The sequence below is a fragment of the Antechinus flavipes genome, chromosome 6 (assembly GCF_016432865.1).
Source record: "Antechinus flavipes isolate AdamAnt ecotype Samford, QLD, Australia chromosome 6, AdamAnt_v2, whole genome shotgun sequence".
Classification (NCBI taxonomy): Eukaryota; Metazoa; Chordata; class Mammalia; order Dasyuromorphia; family Dasyuridae; genus Antechinus; species Antechinus flavipes.
The window spans coordinates 223,150,553-223,175,569 of NC_067403.1; positions in this window are offsets into that span (position 1 = coordinate 223,150,553).

A 25,017-nucleotide genomic window follows, 5' to 3' on the forward strand; every position below is an offset into this window, starting at 1 on the left:
ACTTACCTGAGTCACAGAATCACCTACTAATAATAGTAACTCAGAGACTTCAGCAATCATCTGGCCTCCTTGAGCATCAATCTCTACTGCAATCTGACAAGTGAATATCTCCTTTATTTGGCATCTTTTAGTGAGAGGAAACCTAAAACCTCCCAAAGTAGGCAATTCCATTCTGAGATAGCTAACAGATATATCAGTGGATCTAAAGGGAGCTAGATGGCACAGTGGATAGAGTGCGTGGTAAAAGAAAGAAAATTCATCTCCCTGAGCTCAAATTTGGCTTCAGACATTGAGCAGATGCGTGATCTTGGGCAAATCACTTAACTCTGCTTGCCTCAGTTTCCTCATTGGTAAACTGAGCTGGATAAGGAAACAACAAAGCACTCCAATATTGCCCCAATTGGGGTAATGGAGAGTTGGACAGGATGACTGAACAAAAACAGTTACCTCCAAAGATACAGACCACAACCTATACATACCTGACCATCCCATACAATTTTTGTGTAGACCCTTAAAACACACAAGAGAATCCATTCAATGCTCTGGGGGAAGTGAGAATGATTAATTTGGCTTTTTACACAGATTGCTCATTAATTATCCCTTACTCTTGCCACATGACCAACTAATTTCCTTTTTCTCTCTTGATTCTATATTTTTCTGAGGATGTTTTTTAATATAGTTTTTCTTCATACGTTCTTCTTTGTAAGATTTGGCAGCCTGCTTATACCCTTCATATACTTTTCCATTGTTTGGGGGGTAATCCGTATTGTCAATTCTTCAGAGATATCCATGACTCATGACTCTCTGCTATAGAACAAAATGACTTGTGGGAAGGTAAATAATTTTTCTCACAACAAGCCTAAATCGACCTCTTTACTGCTTCTACCCATTGGTCCTGGTCCTCTCTCTGCACCAAGTAAAGCAGATTTAATTAATTACTCTTTCACATGATAGTACATAGAGTACTTGAAGACATTTTATCAAACTCTCTAAGTTTCTTCTCTAGGTCTGTAGGTCACAAACCAATTACCTTTCATCTTTCCATCTTGAAAAAGGAAATATTTAATCAGCTTTTTATCCATCCAACTTCAGGCCTGGAAAAAGAAGGGATCCTTGAGATCATCAGGTTCATTACCCAAAGACTTTGCCTTGAGCTTGCACAAAAACCAGTTATTTAACACTAGGCAGGCTTTCTCATCTGTAAAATGGGGATAATGATATTCATTCTGTCAGTTTTTCTCTGAGGAAAGCAGTTAATGTAATCTCTCTCTCTTTGTCTCGCTTTTGATGTCTTTTCTCTCTGTCTCTGTCTTTCAATGTCTCTCTAGTGAATTCTCATGGCTATTTTACTAAGGAGGGAACCAAGGCTCACAGAATCTAAATTATTTGCCCAAGATCATTTAGCTAAGTGGAGATAGAATAGGACTGAGAACCCGGATCCCTTGACTCTTAAACTTTCCCCCCTCATCTCCTTCTGATTCCTGGATTCCTTTAATCTTCTGAACCATCTCAGAGTTGTTCCCTGAGCTAGAGACAACTTTGAGTCTACTAAGCCTTGCTAAAAGAAGGGGAGAGAGAGAGAGAGAGAGAGAGAGAGAGAGAGAGAGAGAGAGAGAGAGAGAGAGAGAGAGAGAGAAATTCAGCCAACAATAAACAGTCTATTGGGCAGAGAAGAAGGGAATTCCAAGAGGGAGCAGCAGTGCTATTTATCATACACTATGCAAGACAGATGTTAAGGCCCAAACGGTATAATTTTACTCTGGTGTAAAGGCTGCTGAACCGTACAAGACAGCTTTAACTAAAGGGAAAATCTCCCGGGGCCTCCCTTGGGGAGCTGTGTGGTGGGAACAGAGTGAGTTTTAATTTTAGTCTGCAGATAGAAATAGTGTAACCCAGCACCCTTGTCACCGACAGGCCCCGGCTTTGTCATGATGCTTTTCCTTAGCTGTAACACTAGAGGTTTTACGTCAGAGTCTCCTGTTTCAGGGCATTAAATATTTACCAACAACCTATTGGCCATATGTCATAGAGTGTGCCTGGTGACAGACCTGGCTCTCCCTGCCATTTTCTCTTTTCTTTTCTTTCCTATTTAATAATCTTGATTTTTGTTTGTTATTCTGAGCAAACACCAACACACATGAACATTTCTATAGATAAAAAACAGAAAGAAAATTGTTCTCTATATGAAAATATGAAATCTTCTTATATACATCATTTGTTAAGGTATATGATCTATTGAAAACCTTAATTTCAAGGCAATTCTAAACTTCTGTCTTTTCTCTTCTGTGCCTTAAAAACATTCTTTTTTATTTATTCCTTTCTTTAGCTTCTTTTTAACCACCTCCTCCCCAAGCCACAGTTGCCAAATTAATAAAACAACCACACAACGCTAATCCTTGTGACAAATAATCCAAATAGCTCCCCATGTTGACATATAGGTAGAAAAGTGGATAAAGCACTGGGATTATAATTGGGAAAACCTGAACTAGAATTTAATCTCAGACAGTCTCTAGTGGGGAGAGTCACTTAACCTCTGTCTGCCTCAGTTTCTTCAACTATAAGATGAGGTTAATAATAACAACTAACTCTCAGAGTCATAAGGATCAAATGAGATAATAACTGCAGAGTGCATAGCAGACAACTTAATAAATGTTTATTCCCTTCCCTTTCCATGTCCTTAGAGACCCTTTTCAAATGAACTGTGTAATATCTACTGCATTTTGTAGGCTTTAGGAGTGACTTGAGAACCGCTGCCTTGTGTTGCCCCTTGCTATTTCATCTTCTCCTTCTCCTAATTTTCTTGGCCGGGATAACTGTTATATTCGTGTACATCTGTCCATGGGCATATCACTATTTTGCTTGGGTCATACCATGGAATATGTAAATCTCCCTTTTCATAGCTCACTTATTTGACCCTATTTAATTGAGTGATTCTCCCTACACCTGTTCCTGAGATCATCTTTTCAGAATCATGGGGACTTGAAGGGTAGGATAATGCTGAGGACATCTCTATCTTTTTGCTGAACTGTGTTCCCAATGTTTGATTCATCTTAGTCTCTTCCCTTTCTTCTGCTCTGCATCATGATCAGTTACCATGACTTTACCCTCACCACCTTGCTCCTTTTCTTCATTCCCCTGCACACCACAGTCATTCTAACCCTCACAAGGAGCTTTCCAATGAATTATCATGACAGTCCCTTGATTGGATTTCTGGCTTCCAGTGTTTCCCCTCTTCAATCTATCTTCCACACCACTGTCAAAATCAGCTTTGTAAGGCATAGATTTAACCTTGTCACTCCCTTGTTTAGGGAGCTTCAGTGTCTCTCATTTCTAGGAGGAAAAAACAAAACAAAATAAAAACTCCTCAGCCTGACATTTAAAGCCTATTGCAATCTACTTCTACTCTAACTTTCAATCATCCAATTACCAGGCATTTGTGAAACATCTATTATATTCCCAGGCTTGTGCTTGTAAGCTGAAGATACAAACATACAAATCCAATGAATGAATCCTACTCACAAAGAGCTTTTAGTCTAATGGAAAAGATGAATACAAATATAAGAAAATACAGATTAGAAATAAAGAGAATAAATATATTCAAGGAAGACGTAAGTGTACTGTTGAAATATAGAAATAGCTGGCTTGAAGACAGCATTGATAGATAGATAATCTGGGATCTGGTTTGTGTCTCCAAAGGAAACTGATTTCTGCTTCTGTGGGGAACAGGAGGAGCCATGTATCTAGGGACCTGTTCCTTCTGTCACCTATACAAGAGGGGCACTAGATTAAATTTACTTCTATCCATTACACATCAAGTATCTCTCAGTCTATGGATACAATATTTTGGGGGATCCAGGAGACACACCACTTTCCCTAACCATTCTCAAGAGAAAGGAAACAATTAGCTTTAATATTTACAATTGAATTTCTTCCTACTAAATATTGATTACACAAGAAGCACACAGAAAATAAACTAATTTATCCAAGCAAAACACTATATGGAATTGGAGAAATTATGTAAATTGGAATAGATGAAAGAATACACAATAATAAAATGAGCTCTTTCTCTAGGAACACGACCAGATGCTCAAGCTCAACTAACAAAACCAGGGAATCATCTCATCAATGAATCTGCTCTAAGCAGTCTCTTGGAGATGCAAGGTTTTAGAAGCTGTGAGACCCTGTAGGAGTTGGCTCTTCTACATGTCTGCAGCTGTGGGAACTCTTTTTAGCCATGACAACATGAGGCATCTCAGGCTCATGAGTGCCTTACCAACTTCCATTCTTTTCCCTTCCCTTCCCTTCCCTTTCCTTCCCTCACCTTCCTCTTCCCTCTCTTCCTTTCCCCTTCCCCTCCCTTCCCCTCCCTTCTTCTCCCTTCTCTTCCCCTCCCCTTCCTTTCCCTCTCCTCCCTTTCTCTCTCTTCCCTTCCTCTCCCCTCCCCTTCCTCTCCTTTTCCCTTCCCTTTTTCCTTTCCCCTTCCCCTTCTCCTTCCCCTTTTCTTTCGTCTTCCCTTTCTCCTTCTCTTTCCCCTTCCCCTTCCCCTTCCTCTCCTTCTCTTCTCTCTCTTCTGTTTCTCTGTCTCTTTGTCTCTCTTTTAGTGTCTCTGTGTCTGTCCATTTCTATGTATTTCTGCCCTATATCTTGAGAAAACCTCAAATGAGGTTATAAACAGTTGGGTATAACTAAAAAGTGACTGAACAAGAACAACAATGCTAGCACAATAATTGATATACACAATAGTTTCATTGGATCATCAATTTAATAGTGAAAGAGACTTCAAAGTCCACTGAGTCCAATCCTTCATTTTATAGATGATGAGATTCATAACTATAAGCCTAATGCCAAGAACTAGTATGTATCTAAGGTATGAGATGTATTCCTGACTCCAAGTACGGTGCTCTACCCTGTATTATCCTAATATTACAAGAACTCAAAGTTCTTCATCATTCTGGTTACCCTCTTCTTTTGAAAGGTGCTAAGTGTGGAGGTGGTAGTTACAATGGCTAGAGCCTTATAATTTTTTTATTCATTCAGTCATACATTATTGTATTGAATTGGAAAAGGTGGTTTGGGGGACTGCTTGGAATCTGATATCTGGGTCTTTTTTCATTCTTTTCCAGCAATTACTAAACTAATTATCTTTGGTCATAGATATAGAGATTAAAAAAAGCTCATGGCGTCAATATACTTCAACTATCTCTTTTTACAAATGAGGAAAATGAGACCAGAGAGGTTGTCACTTGCTAAAGGTCAGTCAGGTAGAAAATCTCATAGATGGGTTTTGAACCTTCTCCACAGCTTTTTCCACAGTACAACACTGAGGTGAAGAAGAGAGATGAATATTTCCCAAGGAAATTTAGTAGCTTCTGATATTAAACATAGCATTAGAGCATGAGTGTGAAAATAATGTCATGTCTGGCTAAATTAATTATGTAAGTCTTTTGGAATGCAAATATGAATCATTATGCATTGTGATGGTGTGGATATTTTATGGGTATAGTAGCAGCCTTCCTGGAGCCTGAGACAATATTTATGAATAACTATAATAATAACTCACATTTAGCTCATGTTCCGCAGTACATTTTTCCTACCAAAATCCATGTAAGACAAAATCCTTAATGAAAAAAGTTCTATATTTGGGAGTGGTAGATCTGGGTCAGCATCCTGGTTTCAACTCTTGCTCTGTGATCGTGGTATAATGCACTTAATTTTTTTTTCATGCTTCAGTTTCATCATCTATAGAATAGGACTATTAATATTTACATTGTTTCCCTCAACAGGCTGTTATGAACTAAATACTCTGAAGACTATGAATCACTATAGGAACATGCTTTGTTTTTGTCCCATGATATCATTAATGAAAGTATTATCTCCATTTCATAAATGAGGCACCCGAAGCTCATAGGGAATGTGAGTGATTTTGCTAACACTTTTTCTCTTTCTCCAACTTCCTTTTTTTCCCTCCTCTGTTTTCTTCTCTATCTCTCTTGTTTCTTTTTGTCTCTATCTCCAATTCTGCCTCTCTCTGTCTCTCTCTCTGTCTGTCTCTGTCTTTGTCTCTCTGTTTTACTCTTTTCTCGGTTTCTCTATAGCTCTTTCTTTGTCACTCTGTTTCTATTTCTGGATTTTTCTCTCTTCCTTCCTCCCTTCTTTTCTTCTTCCCTCTCCCTCTTTCTCTCCTTTTCCCTTCCCTTCCAGTTAGCTCCACAAAAACACCAAGTGGTCACTCTTTGGGCTAGCTGGATTTGGCCAGAGCCTCAGCAGGAACCACAGAGACTTTCATCTCCTGGACATGTTATGGAGTCAGAGTCTGAGTCTGGAAGACTGAGGGAACCTCAGGTAATTAGGAATGCCAGTCCTAGCTATGCTGCTGAGATGCTGCCCTGGGTAAGAAAGAACCAGCACCCACTGAGTGCAGAGGCAGCAGGACAGGGATGCTGCTAGCTGTGGGAAAGGGGGAGCTCTTGGCTTGGGGTTCCAAGTCAAAGGGGAGAGTGGAAGGGAAGTTATAGGCACTTTCACCTACCCTACAATTAGAGGTGCTTACATGAATACCTCTAATTTTAAAAAATGAACTAGTAAAGAAGAAAGAACCCAACCATTGAAACATTATGGGAACAGGGAAGACCAAGGTTCATCTTCGGAGAAGGAAACTTGAGTAAAAATATCCCAAAGAGTGATGTGAAATGGCTCTCTGCCCAGAGAGAATTTCTAGAACTCAAAAAAGAACTCAAAAATCAAATGAGAGACATTGAGGAAAAACTAATAAAACTAAAACCATCCAAGAAAAGCAAGAAGGTTATGAAAAAAAGTTAACCAACTAGAAAAGGAGATACAGAGTCTCAAAGATGAAAATAACTCTTTGAAAATTAGAATTGGACAAAGGGAAACCAGTGAAGCTATGAGAGATGAAGAAATAACAAAACAGATTATAAAAAATGAGAAAATTTAACAGAATGTAAAAACATAAGAAAAATGATATCTAGAAAAAAGATCAAGAAAAGAAAATATAAGAATAATTGGACTGCCAAAAAGTTGTGATCAAAAAGAGAATCTTGACACAATAATGCAGGAAACAATCCAAGAAAATTGTCCTGGAGTGATAGAACATGAAGAGAAAATAGAAATAGAAAAAAAATACACTGATCACCACCTAAAAGAGATCTTTTGTGGAAATCACACAGGAATATTGTTGCCAAATTTTGAAACTCCCAGATCAAAGAGAAAATTTTGCAAGAAATGAAAAAAAAAAACAATTCAAAGACACTGGAGTTACAATTAGAATCGTATAGGAGTTATCAGCAGCTATAATAAAAGATAGCAAGTCCTGGAATCATATCTACCTACAATCAAAAGAAGTATGCCTGTGGCCAAAAATCATATTTAGCAAAATCAGCTATAATTTTGAATGAGAAATATGGGCCTTTAATGAACTTGCAGATTTTCAGGACTTTCTGTCAACCGAATACAAACTTAACAGAAAATTTAACATATAAGAACCAATATGAAAGATCAATTTTAAGGAATTTAACACGGACAAACTTTAAACAAGAACAAATTGTTTTTTTTTTACATGGGAAATGTGTATTTTTAAGATTTGCATCAACAATCGGATAGCTCAAAAGAAAGATTGGCAGAGTTAAGGTAAAAATAGTAATCATGTTAAATAAATGAAGTGCAGAGAAAGAATAGACACAGAAGCATTGGGGGGGAGAGCTCACAGTTATGCAAATCTACTCACATTGGGAATGGGTTTAATAGGCAACTACATATATGCCTTGAGGGGTATAGCACTCTCCAAAATCTATAAAGAAATAAGTGGGGAGGGAGGATGGAAAGGGAAGCAAAGGCTGAGGGAAGAAGAGAAGGGAGGGATCCTTGGGTGGGGAGAGGTTAAGTAATAGCAAGGCAACTTATGGAGCAGAATTTAATAAAAGAGAAGTGATATGAAAGACATATGTGTCTATGTGGGGTGGGGTATGGGTGTGAGTGTACATATGTATCCATATATCTATATATGTATATATATAAATATCTCTTTTCTTAAATGTGACTTGCTTGTCAATGATAGAGGGGATGAAAGAGGGAAAAAGGCTAAAGTAAATAAGATATGCAGCAGAGAACCAAAGAATAATTTACAAGGAAGTAAAGAAAAAATGGACATTCATGATTTTTTTTTACATAAATATATATTTAATGACTAACAGGTTGATTTCAGAAAGGCCTGGAGAGACTTACACGAACTGATGCTGAGTGAAACGAGCAGGGCCAGGAGATCATTATATACTTCAACAACAATACTATATGATGATCAATTCTGATGGACTTGGCCATCCTCAGCAATGGAATGAACCAAATCAGTTCCAATGGAGCAGTAATGAACTGAACTAGCTACACCCAGCGAAAGAACTCTGGGAGATGATTATGAACCATTACATTGAATTCCCAATCCCTATATTTTTACCCGCCTGCATTTTGGATTTCCTTCATGGGCTAATTGTACAATATTTCAGAGTCCGATTCTTTTTGTACAGCAAAATAAAGGTTTGGTCATGTATACTTATTGTGTATCTAATTTATACTTTAATATATTTAACATCTACTGGTCATCCTTCCATCTAGGGGAGGGAGTGGGGTGAAGGAAGGGAAAAATTGGAAGAAAAGTTTGGCAATTGTCAATGCTGTAAAATTACCCATACATATAACTTGTAAATAAAAAGCTATTAAAAATAAAAATATACATTTCATATATATGAAAAAACAATTCATGTTTAAAGTTTGTCCATGTTAAATTCTTTAAAATTGATCTTTATATTGGCTCTTACATGTTAAATTTTCTATTAAGTTTGGATTTGATTGATAGAAAGTCCTGAAAATCTGCAAGTAGACACACACACACACTTTCTTAATATGGTAATTTGTTGTTATATATTTTAAATCTTCCCTAATGTTCTGCTAGCCACAAGACAATGTTCTCTTTTGTTGTTTTATTTTGTTTTGCATTTCTCTTCTGTTTTTCTTTTTTTCCTTACTTTTTTTCAAATAAAATAAATAAATAAATAAAGTATATTAAAAAGACTTTAAAAGGCCATGAATTCACAGGTGTGGGTTTTTCTTGCAATGATGCAGAGTGCCACCTCTGTGTTTATTGAGATGGGATCTTCATGAGCTCCCGTAGCTTCTCCAAAATTCTGTATCTGGTGGTCATATCTGATTGTCTCTCAATCCTTAGCCAGTATGGTCTTTGAATGACATAGCCTATTGCCAGGCCTGTACTTAAAGGCTTTCTAGCTTAGGAGGGCCAATGAGAGCTTATATTTTTCTTCCTTAACCTTTGGGGAGCCAGGGACAGTTCCTCAACTTGAATGATATAGTAAAACTTCAGTTGAGGGATAGATTTTTGAAGGGAGCTCTTATACTTGGTACCTAAATACTTCTTTCTTTGATGGAATTGCAGTCTCTTTTTTAAATAAAGCTTTTTTTATTTTCAAAACATATGCATGGATAATTTGACAACATTGATCCTTGCAGAGCCTTGTGTTTCAGATTTTCTCCTCCTTCCCCCTACCCCTTCCCCTAAATGGCAGGCAATCCAGTATATGTTAAACATGTTAAAATATAGTTTAAATTCAATAAAAAATTTGAATTTATATTCAAAATATAAACATATTTATACAATTCTCTTGCTGCACAAGAAAAAATAGATAAAAAAAGAAAGTAAATGAATAAGAAAATAAAATGCAAGCAAATAATAACAAAAAAGAGTGAAAATGCTATGTTGTGATTCACACTCAGTTCCCACAGTCCTCTCTCTGGGTGCAGATGTCTCTCTTCATCACAAGATCATTGGAAATTGCATCAATCATCTCATTGTTGGAAAGAGTCAAGTTTGTTAGAATTGATAGTCATATCGTCTTGTTGTTGCCATGTACAATAATCTGGTTCTGTTCATTTCACTGAGCATCAGCTCATGTAAGTCTCTCCAGGTCTCTCTGAAAACATCATACTGATCATTTCTTATAGAACAATAATATTCCACAACATTCATATACCATAACTTATTCAGCCATTTTCCATTTGATGGGCATCCACTCAGTTTTCAGTTTCTTGCCACTACAAAGAGGCTGCCACAAACATTTTGCACAAACATTTTCTTTTCTTTAAGATCTCTTTGGGATATAAGCCTAATAGAAACAGTCCTGGATCAAAGGGTATGCATAGTTTAATAACTTTTTGAACATAATTCCAAATTGAATTGCTGTCTCCTTATTGGGGGAACTCCCTTCAATTGTGAAGACAAAAAACCTTACACATTTTCTTATCTCATTTGACTCTTGTCTATATATTCTACAAATCTTCCATAGAGCATCCAACATATTGCAAGACTTCTTGGTCCCTTCATATTGCGTGACTACCACAGAGAACATGTGTTATCCATAAGTTATTCCTCATGACTGGGCTGCTTTCTTTTCTAGACATACATCATTCTCCATATTAATTCTCTGGTACAACATTTTTTTTTCTTTCCTTTTTTTTTGGCAATACATTTTACAGCCCAATTAAATATTGCTTTATTGTTTTTAAATATTTCTGGAATCATTGTATTTGTGAACTAGAAGACAACATAAATATTGTCTTTTTAATTTTCTTTATTTCTTTGTAGATATGAATGGGACAGAATGAATACACAATGTCCCCAAAATCTTAGGCTTTGATAAAGTAGCTAGGCAGCACAGTGTATAGAACATGGGGTCCTGAGTTTAATTACATCAGACACTTACTAGGTGTGTGACTCTGGGCAAGTCACTTTACTGCTGTATGTATCAGTTTCCTTATTTATCAAATGCCCTGGACAAGGTGATGGCAAGCCACTCAAGTATCTTTGCCAAAAAACTCAAAACCAAACCAAACCCAAATGGGGTTATAGAGAGCCGGACATGACCAAAAACAACTAAACAACAAGCTTTGATACATTAAAAGCAATTAAATAGCCAAAAACTTTTTGAAATTTAACTAATCAGTAAACATTTATTTAGCATGTGCTATATGCCAGGCATTGTGCTAAACTCTGAAGATATAAAAAGGAGGCAAGAGATAATCCTAAACTTCAAGGAGCTGATGTCTAATGATAAAAACATGTTAATAAGCTTAAAACTATACTTACAGGAAAAACTCTGGATTTGTTTCACTCTGAAATAATAGGGATGGAATAGGGTGTAGTGGATAGAGTTAAGATAATCTGGATTTAATTTATGCTTCATTACTTCTTATTATATTGACTTAGAGATCATATGCCTATAGGGAAAGTCACCTAATTCCTAAGTGTCTGGACAATATTCTGAGACTCTAAGTTGTAAAGCAGGAGCCTTATGGAGGGTGTTTCTTTAATGGGTGTTCTCCACCCTTATGAAATCACAAATCATCATCATTCATCATCAGGCTTCTGAGCTCTCAGCCATCCAAGGTTTCCTAGCACATTTTTAGTGTATCATGGACCCCTTTGGCAGTGTTGAAGCCTAGGAAAACCTTCTTAGGATAACATATCTTTATTCTTTAGAATGGAAAAGAAGATGGAGTGTTCTAAGTTTCTTTCATTTTGAGCTTGATTAACAATTCAAAGAGAGTTCTACTTAGTATTGGAAGGGCTACGCTTCCACTTGGTCCAAAGTACATGGGATTTGTGAAGACTTCTAGGATCTAGGATCAATTTCCCATCTTGACTGGCACCATCTAGACAAATTTTCTCACTTGTCAGAAGAAGAAATTAAGGTAACTTGTCGGAAGTCACTTATCGGAAAAAGACTCAAGATTAGGCTGAGTTCCTTTCAATTCCAAATTCAATATTTTTTCCCATTCTCTGTTCTGCCTATGTATCTAGTACAGTCTTTACTATCTTTAGTACAGTAAGACTGTTCACCATGTTCAAATGGGTGAAGGATCTAGAATTTCACTACCTTGGGAAACTCCTGTAATGGCAATTTCATCCACCAATCCAGAGTACATCTCTCTACCACTGAATTGCCTGAAACACCATAGTTATATGACTTGCTCAGAGTTCAACAGCTAGTAAACATCAAAAGCAAGTCTTTAATTCTCATTTTTCCTACTTCCAACCCAGTACTCTATCTATTATATCAGTTTGCCATTTGTATTGTTTTCAATGATGGTAGAGAGAGTGCCAGACTAAAGTCAGAAAGATTTAAGTTCAAATATTGCCTTAAACCCTTCCTATATGTGTGACCCAGGCAAAATACTTAACCTTTGTTTGCCTCAGTTTCCTCAGATATATAGGGGGATAATAATACCTTTCAGGGCTGTGGTAAGGACCAAATGAGATAATCATAAAAGCTTAACATAATGTCTGAACTAAAATTGGTATTATAAATATTAGCTATCAATATTGTGATATTAAACAACTTTATTTTAGGGGAGAAAGGATTGAGCCCTCTATGTAATGATCAGCATTGCTTTGTTAACCATGGTCAATGACTTTAATTGACTATAAGCCTATATTAGTAAATTACAGAATGTGTCTTTTGCACCAAAACATACTGAACATATCACTGGGAGGCACAGTTTGTTTCTAAACAACTTAATTGGAAATCCTGTGGGCATGAGGTAACGTATAACACATTATTCAATATTAATAAGGGAGCAAGCATGTCTCATATTATGTGGGGCACTTTGTTTATTCTGTAATCAATTTTTGTTGACTCCTGGTGAGAGCTAGCTGCATGGTAGGGCAATCATTTTTCTAGGAAATCTGGAAATTTGCTAGAAATGAGAAGCATTATGGTAATGAGAGATATGCTATGCTTGGAAATGAACTTGATCTGTTACAGAGAGTGAAAACCTGAAAACAAAGGCATTGAAGTGTTCTTTTTGGGTCAATTCCACATACATGTGTGTATATGTTTACAAAATGTATATATATTTCAAGTATTTGTCTTTTTAAAAAAATATTAAAATTTTATTTAATTTTTTCAATTTAAAAAATCATTTTCTTTCTCTCTGCCTCCTCTCTGACATCATTGGGGAAAAAAAAGTGAGATTGTAATAAATCTGCATAGTTAAGCAAAACAAATTCCCATATTGTCCATGTCGCTGAAACAGACGTCTTATTCTGCCATGGTTCTCCAGCAGTGGGTATGTAGCATTCAACAGCTATTTATCATCATTGTGACTTGCCCATCATTCCGTGTTGTGGCCAATATGTCGGAAGCATAGCTTAAATCTTAGGAATCAACCAAACATGCATTCATGATGTATCTACTAGGTGCTAGGGACTGTGATAAGCATTGTCCATAGAACAGGCAGGTAAAAACTCAAAAAATAATCCCTGCTCTGAAAGCACTTCTATTCTAACTGGGGAGATAAGATGGGAAAAGTAAGTACACACAAAATACTTAGAGAACAGAAAGAAAAGAACCTTAGAGGAGACTGAGAAAGGGTTCCTGCAGAAGGTGGCCTTTGAGTCAAGTGATGAAATAGGTCATCTTTGCCAAAGTGTGGGGATGAGGTCAGAGAACATGGAACGCAGAGAAGATGCTATGTGCAAAGAATAGTAAGTGTGTTGTAGAATGCATTGAGAGGAGTAAAGCTTGAGAAGACTGGTAGGAAAACACCAGATTATGAAGAGCATTAAGTGTCAAAAAAGAGACTTTATATTTGATTCTTGAGATAACAGGGAGCCACTGGAAATTATTGACTATGTGGTGAGACCTATATTTTAGCAAAATTATCTTTCATTATTTATTTATTTAAATTCTAAAAAAATAATATTTTTACATGTTAGGAAAATTATTTTTGGCATCGTATGTTTGTGGAAGATTGGGGTGAGTAGAGACTTGAAGGAGGTAGTCCAATTAGAAGGCTATGGAGAACAGTTCAGGTAAGAAAGAATAAGGATTTGAATTAAAATATTGACTGTGAGTGACAAGAAATGGACATATTCAAGACATAATATTAGGATAAAAATGATAAGATATGAGATAGTTGATGACCTTAGGAAGTTACTCTTTCTACTGGAAGCACCATGCCCACTGCATATTCTTAAATATTGTGGTTATAGATTCCAATTGTTTTGGGAGGAGATGAGATGGTTTAGAGAATACTGATATCACTCAATCATGGGATCACAGAGCCTAAAAGGCTTTGAGAAAACATGCATCCCAAAGATCTCATTTTATAGATTCAGATCTCAGGCAAAAGTGTGCCTTGCCCCAATCCAGATATCAAGTCAATTGCAAAGTCAGATTCGAAACCCAAGTATTCCTATTTCAAAACCAGAGCATTCTTTCCACTCAATCAGTTATTTTGAAAGCTATTGATAAATTTGCTACAATTGGAGTTTTTTTTTTTTTTTCCTCCAGGTAGTTTATGGCAAACCAGTTGAATCATTCTTGGGCATCCAAACCACAGACACTCGCTTTGCTCATCAGGAGCTGTGTTTTATCCATTGCTAGTTGTTCTTTACAATTGGGTTTGGGCATATTCTCAACTCTTCTTCCTTAACTTTTCTCTAGGACTCCTGATTTTCATTGGAGTTGATATTCCTGGACTTGCCTTGGTCTGTGCTCCCCATTCATCACTACCTGGCTCTGTACCCTATACAATAAATAGCTGATATCTCCCAGGACATAATTCCATCCTTCACCTTGAATATCCTGGATCACTCAATGACTGTTGAATCTTTATTAACTCTGAATTTCTAGTGGTGGAAAGTTATAATTATCAGGACTAATGTCAACATTTAAAAAAATTGTTTCATCTTAAACTGTGGGTTGTAACCCTATATAGGCATAAATGTGGGAATCATTAAATTTATGTTTTATCATCAGTAAATGTTTGATTTGTTTACCTGTTTTTATACCTATGTATCTAGGGTATCATGAAAATTTCTCAGGGAAAAAAGAATTATCAGTGGAAAAAGTTTAAGAAACTCAGAGGTCATCCATAGTCATCATTAATCACTTCAGAGTCCTTAGATATTTTAAAGTTTTTGTCTTTACAAGATTATTAAATAAAATTGTCATTATATAAAATGTTTATTGATTTTATCATGTGGTAAAAAGATCAAGGACATTTTTGAGGGTGGATGGAAATGAGTGGATAAAATGCATTTAGACTTTGTATTCTCAGCAATATGCTGATGCAAGACGACTCTGAAGAATTTATGAAGAAAAATGCTATCCATGCTCAAGAAATAACTGGTTATGTCTGAATACAGATTGAAGCATTCTTTTTTTTTTTCACTTTATTTTCCTTATTGTTTTTTTTTGCGGGGGAGGGGAATCTATGTTTTCTCTCACAACATGACTTTTATGGAAATGTTTTGCATAACTTCATGTGTGCTTTCTCAGTGGGGGGAAAATCTGGGACTCAAAGTTCATTTTAATTTTGTTTTTAAATAATAGCTTTTTATTTTCAAAATACATGCAAAGTTAAGTTTTCAACATTCACCCTTGCAAAACCTTGTGTTCCAGATTTTTCTTTCTTCTTTCCCCAAACTCGCTCCACTAGATGGCAAGTAATCCAATATAAGTTAAATATATATTGTTAAACAATGTGCAATTCTTTTTTTATGTTAAAAATGGTAGAAATATATGTTAAATCAAATATATGTGTACATATTCGGACAATTATCATGCTGCACAAGAAAAAAAAGAGAAGTAAAATACAATGCAAGCAAACAACAACAAGAAGAGTGCAAATGCTATGTTGTGAACCATACTCAGTTCCCACAGTCCTCTCTCTCAGTGTAGATGGCTCTCTTCATCACTAAACAATTAGAACTGATTTGAATCATCTCATTGTTGAAGAGAGCCACATTCATCAGAATTGATTATTGTATAATCTTGTTGTTGTCGTATATAATGATCTCCTAGTTATGCCCATTTCACTTAATATCAGTTCATGTAAGTCTCTCCAGGCCTCTCTGAAAATATCATATTGATCATTTCTTATAGAACAATAATATTCCAAAACACTCATATACCAAAATTTATTCAGCTAATCTCCAACTGATGGGCATCCATTCAGTTTCCAGTTTCTTGCCACAACAAAAAGGGCTGCCACAAACATTTTAACATGTACAATTCTATACATATTTCCACAAATATCATGCTGCACAAGAAAAATCAGATCAAAAAGAAAAAAATGAGGAAGAAAAAAACAAGTAAGCAAACAATCAAAAAGTTGAAAATACTATTATGTGATCCACACTCAGTTCTCTCTATGAGTGTAAATGGCTTTTTCCATCACAAGTCTATTAGAATTGGTCTGAATTACCTCATTGTTGAAAAGGGCCACATCCATCAGAACTGATCGTCACATAATCTCATTGTTGCTGTTCAGTGTTTTCTAGTTTTACTCACTTCACTTTGTATGAATTCATGTTAGTCTCTCCAGGCCTTTCTGAAATCATCCTCCTGATCATTTCTTATAGAACAATAATCTTCCATAACATATTATACCATAACTTATTCAGCTATTTTCCAACTGTTAGATAGACATTGAGTTTTCAGTGAAATTCAATGTTGTAAAAACAAATGTAAAAATTTGTTTTACATGTAAGTGGAGAAAATAAAAATAATAAAACAGAAAAAAAATTGTAAAATGCATATTAAGAGTTTACTATATCCTAAGTATTGTCCCTACCCTCAAAATAGTTACATTATAATCCCTACCCTAGTTTTTTTTTTAAGTGTGTGGTAGCCATGGAGAGGAAATTTGATTTGGAAAGTCATGGGATTGGTGAATGGAGGTATAGAAGAGAAAATATACCTTGAAAAGAAATATTGGCAGAGATGACCCTGATCATGGAATGGGGATGGAATTCTGAGGTCATTGGTACAGTTTCAGAGATGATGGGAAAATAAAATATAAAGGAATGCATGGTTGGAGCATTTTCTCTTTTGGTAGAAGTAGTCACTAATCAAAACAATGAACCCCAGAATGGGAGATCTGGAGGGTAAAAGGGTTACTTCCTTTAAAGCCTCTGGGTTAGAGATATTTGTGGAAAAAACATTGGGAAGATAGAGAAAGATAAATATATAAGTACTATTGTTAAAAGAAGAATATATTGAAGAAATACTTGCCAAAGGAATTGTTGATTGAACAATTAATGCAACAAATTTCTGTTCTGTGCTGTTATGGTAGTGGGTAGGCATGAGGGAAGCTGCCAAGATAAATATGACATAGTGTCTGCCTTCAAAAAGTTTACCATCTAGTAGAGATAAAACACATTTATAGAATATAAGGAGGGTAGGATGATGTCATAGAGAATGGCCTCAAAATCAGGAAGAACTGGATTCAAATCTTGCCTCTGAAACATAATTTTGAGTAATTTAGCCTCTTGCTGTTGCAAGGAAATCTCTAAAACTGGAAGTTGAAGACTAGTAGGTCATCAGTTTTGATGATTTCATTTTGGAAGAAGTTCCATATCCCAGGGCAATCCCAAAAGAACACAAGATGGATTTAGTAAATGGCTAGGAAAATGACAACAGATCTTGAGATCAAATGAAAGCGAGATTGCTTCTTGCAGAAAAGGAGAAGGTAGTCTTTAATCTGGGCTTTGAAAGATAAGCTAGCTATCAATTTACAGTGTTAAGGGAAGGGGATAATCAAGATGGTAGACAAAGAATATGTAATTGTGCTTGGAATATTCTTTTACAAGTATTAGTATTACTTAGTGGATAGGGCAATGGACTTAGTACCAAGAAGACCTGTGTTCAAATCTCACCTCAGTTACTTATTAGTAATATAATTCTGGGCATATTACTTAATTTCTTCAAGACTGTTTCCTTTTTTTTTTTTTTTTATAAAACAGTCATTAGACTTAGTAGCCTGGAAAGTCCCTTCTAAGTTCTAAATCTATATCAAGTGGTAGCTCTTCTCCTTCTGCCCCAACATGTAACAGAAGATTAACTCAATTTCTGCATCTAGGACTTAACTCATTGTTTCTTGTACAAAAGCTTTTTTCCCTTTACTTGCCCTGAATACAGTGTTTCTTATTGCTCTTTTGTCAACTTTGATTCATCTCACAAAATGTTTGAGGCTATGGAGTCGCAACTTTAGAGTTATTAATTAAGAACAAAATACCTTCCTTCCTCTTTCCCAACCAAGACTCCTCTTATCACATCTCCACCATCCCCTAAAATAGACACAAAATATGCAATTCTGCAGCTTAATCAAGACTTAGATGTGGTTGGTTTTCCCTTTCTACTTTCAATTTTTCTGCATACATAAATTTGTGTATTTCTTATTTTCCTCAGAAAACAAAAAAGCAAATATTTACATTGTGCTTGAATGCTTGCGAGTGCTTTATATAGATGGCAGCTATATTTACATCTATATCATATCATTTGATCCTCACAAAAACTCCGAGGGATAAGTTATGATTATCATCCCCATTTTATAGATAAGGAAACTGAGTCTGAGAGTGAATCACTAGTGTATAATCAGGGGTAATACAGCTAGTGAGTGTCTAAGGCTGGATTTGGACTCAATAATTTTTATCTCCAAGTTTAGCACTCAGAAGATGGTGGCAAGCAGCTCATTAATGGCCCTATTAAGTCTTGAGTTCATTCAGTATAAGGATCATCTGGGAGTTGGATTCCCTGGTCCCTTGCCTTTTCAAACCCCTTCTAAGACATATGTAAAACCCACAATTGCTCTATCTTGATGTAGTGCCTACATCTGGGTTTTTAGCTTTTCAAACATTGACGCCCTGGGACCAGACCAGCAAAAAGTGCTGGTCCCAACTTAACAGAATTTTTTTGGGAAAAACCATTAATATTGGGGGGGAAGTAGAGGTAGCAAGATGTGAGAGAGTTTGGCATCAGGAGACCTGGGCCCAAATCTGCTGATTGCCAGGGTCACTTGTAAGAGAACAGCACATGCTCTTCTCTGGGCCATAGTTCTTCATGAAATGAGGTAGCTGGATTAAATGAAATGAGGTAGCTGCCAACGGTTTCAGATTTAAAGCTATGATTTTATAATGAGTCTGTGTGGGAAGGGAAAGCAGTCATGGTGGTGGTGGTGGAGGGAAGGTCAAAAGACTTGAGCATGAATCACCCTTCTACTTCCTGCTTGTTTTCTCAATCAATAAATAAGATTCATTAAACACCCAATATGGGCAGATCATGGCACCAAGCATTTATTAAGTATCTACTGTGTGCCATTTACTGCGCTAAAGGAAAGGGATGAAAAGAAATGCAGAAAGAAGCTCACAGTCTTATGTGACTTTCGACATCAAGTAAGTGCTTTTAATCTGTTTTCTTCTTTTATTATAGCTTTTTATTGACAGAACAAATGCATGGGTAATTGTTCAACATTGACCCTTGCAAACACTTCTGTTCAGATTTTTCCCTTCCTTCCCTCTACCCCCTCCCCTAGATGGCAGGCAGTCTCATACATGTTAAACGTGTTAAAGTATATCTTAAATACAATATGTGTGTACATATTTATACACTCTCTTGTTGCACAAGAAAAATCAGATTTAGAAAGAAGGTAAAAATAACCTGGGAAGAAAAACAAAAATGCAAGCAGTTCATACTCATTTCCAAGTGTTCTTTCCCTGGGTGTAGCTGGCTCTGTTTATCATTAATCAATTGGATCCTCTCATTGCCAAAGATAGCCACTTCCATCAGAATTGATCCTCATATAATACTGTTGTTGAAGTATATAATGATCTCCTGATTCTGCTCTTAATCTGTTTTCTATCTGTAAAACAAGGTCTTGAACTAGGTACTATCTAAGAAGCCTTCTAGTTTCCTATCATCAATCCCATTTTTTTTCAAAAGTTTGAGATATAATTTGAGACAGATATGAGCAAGAGTTATAAATAACATTTCAAGTCAATTCAATGTAGAAATGAATAAAAATGTGAAAGAGAAAGAGGAAAAGAGAGAAAGAAAGAAAGAAAGAAAGAAAGAAAAAAAGAAAGAAAGAAAGAAAGAAAGAAAGAAAGAAAGAAAGAAAGAAAGAAAGAAATGAAGGAAGGAAGGAAGGAAGGAAGAAAGAACAAAAGAAAGGAGAGCGAATGATAGGAGGAAAGAAAAAGGGAGAGATAGAGAAGAGTACAAAGAGGAAGAGAGAGAAGAGAAAAAAGACAGTAGAGAGGAGAGACAAAAAGAGACAAAAGAGAAAGAGGAGACAGAGGAAAAAAAGGAGAAAGAAGGAAAGAGAAGGGGAGAGACAGAGATAGAGATAGCGACAGAGACAGAGGAAGAAAAGAGAGAGACAGAGAGAGGGAAGAAGAGAGAGGAATAAAGAGGAGAAGGAAAAGAGAGATAGTGAGAGAAAGAGAGACAGACAGAAAGAAACAGAAAGACACAGAGAAAGAGAAAAAGAGAGGCAGAGACAGAGACAAAGAGGTAAGATAGAGATGCTGATCCTCTCTCCCTCATTCCCCATCCCATGACCAAGTTCCTTAGCATACTGCTCTGACTTAGGAAGATTAAATATCTAAAGCAATCCCTGGTGCGAATGAAGCCAGCAAAGAGTGACTCTTCCTCCTCAGGTGCTTCTAGGGTCCCAGCCTGTGTCAGGGCACCTGTTCATTGGGGAAGTTGTTTCCTGAGATCACACCTTGCAGTGAAGTCAAGAGGTATCTCAGCAGCACATGGGGGTTTACATGATTCCTCCAACAGAGGATTCCATCGATTTTTCCAAGAGGGAACACTTGGCTCATCTGAGTTTTGTTTTTCCATCTCTAGCCTGAAGCAGTTGAAGCAGAGGAACTCGTGCTGTTTCAGAGGTCCAGGCTTGTGCTGTGTTAATCACCCCAAGGGATGCAAATCCACAATTCTTTCAGCCCTTCTCAGCTCTAGGAGTTCTAGTTGATGGGCAAAAGTACTGTAGGGTCTTACACTGGACAATGGACCTTCGGGAGGGGGAAGTCTTCCTAAAGCACTAGCTCTTCAGTGTCTCTGATCCACAACCATCTTTCCCCTCCACACCCATTTAGGCTACCTTCAACCTTAGCACAGGCCCTCAAGAGAAAAACCTCTACTTGCTAAAATCCATCCTTCAGAATTGTTGAAATACTCCTCTGACCAGAGTTCTGGATCTAGAAGTGATGTCAGAGGTCACACACTACACACAAACACACACACACACACACACACACACACACACACACAATTTTACTAACAAGAAAAAAGGTCCAGAAAGCTTTCATGACTTGCTCTCAAATCACATGAGGATTTGATTCTAGATATCCAAAACTGACCTCCCTTTTCACCATATCATGTTTTCTCCCTCTGTACCGACTCTGCTTCTCATTATAATAACTATCCATCTATCCACATAAATCTCTACATATCTATTTATATACACATCTGTCTACTCAGCCATCATCTATCCATATCCACATCTATCTATCTATCTATTTATCTATTCATCCATCCACCCTATCTACCTACCTATCTATCCATCCACCCATATACATAGCTATCTATCCCCATACATATCTATCATCTATCTACATAGCTATCTATCTACATATTTATCTGCACATCTATCTATATATCTATCCATCCACCCACATGCATATCTGTCTATCTACATACATATCTATCTATCCACATATCTACCTATCTATCCATCTGCCCACATATCTATCTATCTATCCCCATACATATCTATCTATTTATCTATCTATCATCAATCTATATATCTATCATCTATCTCTCTATCTACATATCTATCTATCTTGTAGGTACATATAGTTATTTGCATGCTGTCTCCCCATTAGAATTAGCTCTTTGGAGGTAGGAACTGCTTTTATCTTTCTTTCTATCCTCAGTGCTGAGCATAGTACCTGTCACATAGTAAATATTTACTGAAATAAGTTTTTGGCTAATTATTCCCATTTCATGGAGCAGGAAACCCAGGCACCTACAGAGGAAGTGGTTTGCCCAAAGCCACAAAGATCCTAAAGGGAGAGCAGGATTCAAATTCAGTTTTTCTAACTACAAACCTCTTTCTGCCATCCCTTTTCATTTTGCTTTTTTTGCGTATGATCCCAGAGAGAAGTTAGCCTGGGAGTGAATTAGGCCATTCAGTTCCATATTTTTAACCTATTACTTCTTAAATTTCGACATCATTTTTCTCTATCAGGTGAAAGTAGAGCAGGAAAGGATAATTATCCACATCTGCTTCTATCTCCTGCAAAAAAAAAAAAAAAAGGAAAAAAGAAACAGCTGAACTGCATCCTAATGAGATTCCTTATTCCATGGAGTCAAAGCCTTTTTACTTTAGTAGGTTTTGACAGAGTTTGGGCACTGTTGTCATAGTTTTCATTTGTAGATGACTTAAAAACAGTAATTCTCCACCTGCCCCCCTTTCCTACCACCCCCACTAACGTGGGTGCCTAAGGGGAAGTGGACAACAAAGGCCTGAGGATTCTCTTGTATTTTTCCTTCCTATTTCATGGGTTGCTGCAGCCAAAGAATTCTTTACTTAGTAGTCAGTCTTTTCACGGTAAGACTCTGCACTAACTCATAGTTAGTTTTCATAGAATTTGAAAATTGGCAGGAACCTCAGCAGGCTTTAAATTCAAGATCTGGTTTTGAATTCTGGCTCTGCCACTTACTGGCTTTTGGGATTTTAGGGAATTCCTGAAGCTTTTAGGACTTCAGTTTCTCACTCATAAATTGAGCAGGGTCGGTCTGAATTATTTTAAGAGTGTTTTCAAATGCTAAAATACTAATTATATGATCCAGGGCAAACTTTGCTTACTTTCCTTATCTGTAAAACAGAGATAATTATAACATCTATTTCCCAGGGTTTTTTGTTTTGTTTTGTTTTGTTTTTTGAGGATCAAATGAAATAATTGTAAAGCATATTGTAAACTTTAAGTGCTATGTGTACTTTATCTCTCTTTATCAGTATCATTGTTGTTGTTAAACATTGTCAAAAGTTTTATTTAAAAAATGCTGAGTTTGATGGTCCCATAGGACATCAAATTGTGGACATTCTGTAGATAGTTTAGATATATGCAGTTGATATTCAAGAGTAAGATCAAGGCTGAAGATACAAGTTTTGAAATCAATTATAGAAAAAGCTTAGTGAATGAGTGTTGAGATTGACGTGGGAAAATATATGTATATATACGCACAGATACATATATAATACATAATATATAATATACACATACACACATTTAATATCAGTATAGCATGCATGTGTTCTGTCAATAAAAAGTTATAATAAAAAGGAAAAAATATATCAGTATATCATGATATATCTGTTCTCTTCCATGTCAATCTCATTCATTCCATCTATATGTATATATTTATATACATGTACATGCATACATGTACACAATATAATATACACACAGATATATAATCTATTACCTATGCAATGTATATACATATTTCATGTTTATACATTTAATATAAAAATATGAACATAAATACAAATATTTATTATGCATATACACATAAATATGAAAGAAATAAATCTATCTATATGTATATATGTCTCTGTCTATCTATCTTTGAAAAGATTAAAGATAGAACCTTGGGGAAGACACACAGCTCACCTTAATGGACAAGAAGAAGAAGATCTTCCTAAGGGGAAAGAAGATGATTGATGAGAATTAGGAGGAAAACCAATGAGTTTAATGTCTCACGTGTTAAAAGGAAATGGATCCAGAAGAAGGGAGGGTTTAAGGTTATCAAAAGCCATTAAAAATTCAAGGAGGTTGATGATGAAGATGAGTTGGGATTTGGTAAAAAAGGGTATCTCTGTTGGTCTTTTCATAATAATGTACATTTCTATAGCATTTAAATGCTTCCCCATTGCAGCAACTTGAAGTAAGTAGGGAAGTATTACTGTCCTGATTTTACATACTCTTTTGATATTGAAAGCATGAATTTTTGAATGAGAGAATATCTTGGAATCCTTGAAAGATTTGTTTTTTTTCTTCCTTCATTTGGACTGTGCTCATTGTCTATATATAGAGAGACCACTTCAAAGATACATATACTAATAGACTTACTCAATAGTCTGTTCATTCAAATGCATCTCATAATTTGGGCAATAGGCATCATACATTAATTTGATTTTTCCCTATTATGGATTATTAGGGTGATCTCTATTTAATAGTATTTTATTTTTCCAAATACATGCAAAAAATAGTTTTCAAAAATAACCTTTGCAAAACCTTGTGTTCCAAATTTTTCTTATATGCACTTACAAAGGTATCCAGAGAATCTCGGCATATATAAGGAATCCCTCCTCCCTGTGGGCTCTACGTTGGGCATCTTCCCTGATAATGGCAAACACCTTTAGTGAGCACACATTTGCTCATTTTTCATGTCTTCCTTGATGGAATATAATGGAAGTTAGGGAAAGGTGTTTTGGCCTAAAAAGTCATAGGAAGAGTATGGAGTCATAGGACAATCTATTGACATACTCTGTCCAAAGGCATACTTGAGCCTGACTAGATGAATTAATTTTTTTTATTATAGCTTTTTATTTACAAGATATATGCATGGGTAGTTTTTCAGCATTGACCTTTGCAAAACCTTCTGTTCCAACCTCCTTCCCTCCACCCCCTCCCCCAGATGGCAGGTAGACCAATATAAGTGAATTAATTGAAGAAAGGGATGAAGTCCAAACTGGAGCCAGGTGATCCTGGGCCATCTTTTTTAGTCAGTTATTCATCTGTAAGACGAAGATAATAACAGCATCTAACGTAAGGACAAAAATTGTAATATTTGTCGAGAGCTTTGAAAACTATAGTTCTATATAAATGTTAGCTATTATTATAAGTATTATATTTTATCTTAAGGTCAGCTGTAACATTCTTTTTTTTGTGTGTTCTAAATTCCTTTTCAGCACTGATATTCCAAGTTTTGGGTTCTGAGCTCTCCTTCAGTTTTAGTGTTTTTTGTTTTGTGTTCTAAGGTCCTTTTAAATTATAGCATATGATGCTAAATCAGCTTTTACTGGAGATGATTGGGTGTTAGGTATAAATAATCTCCTGAACACCACTCA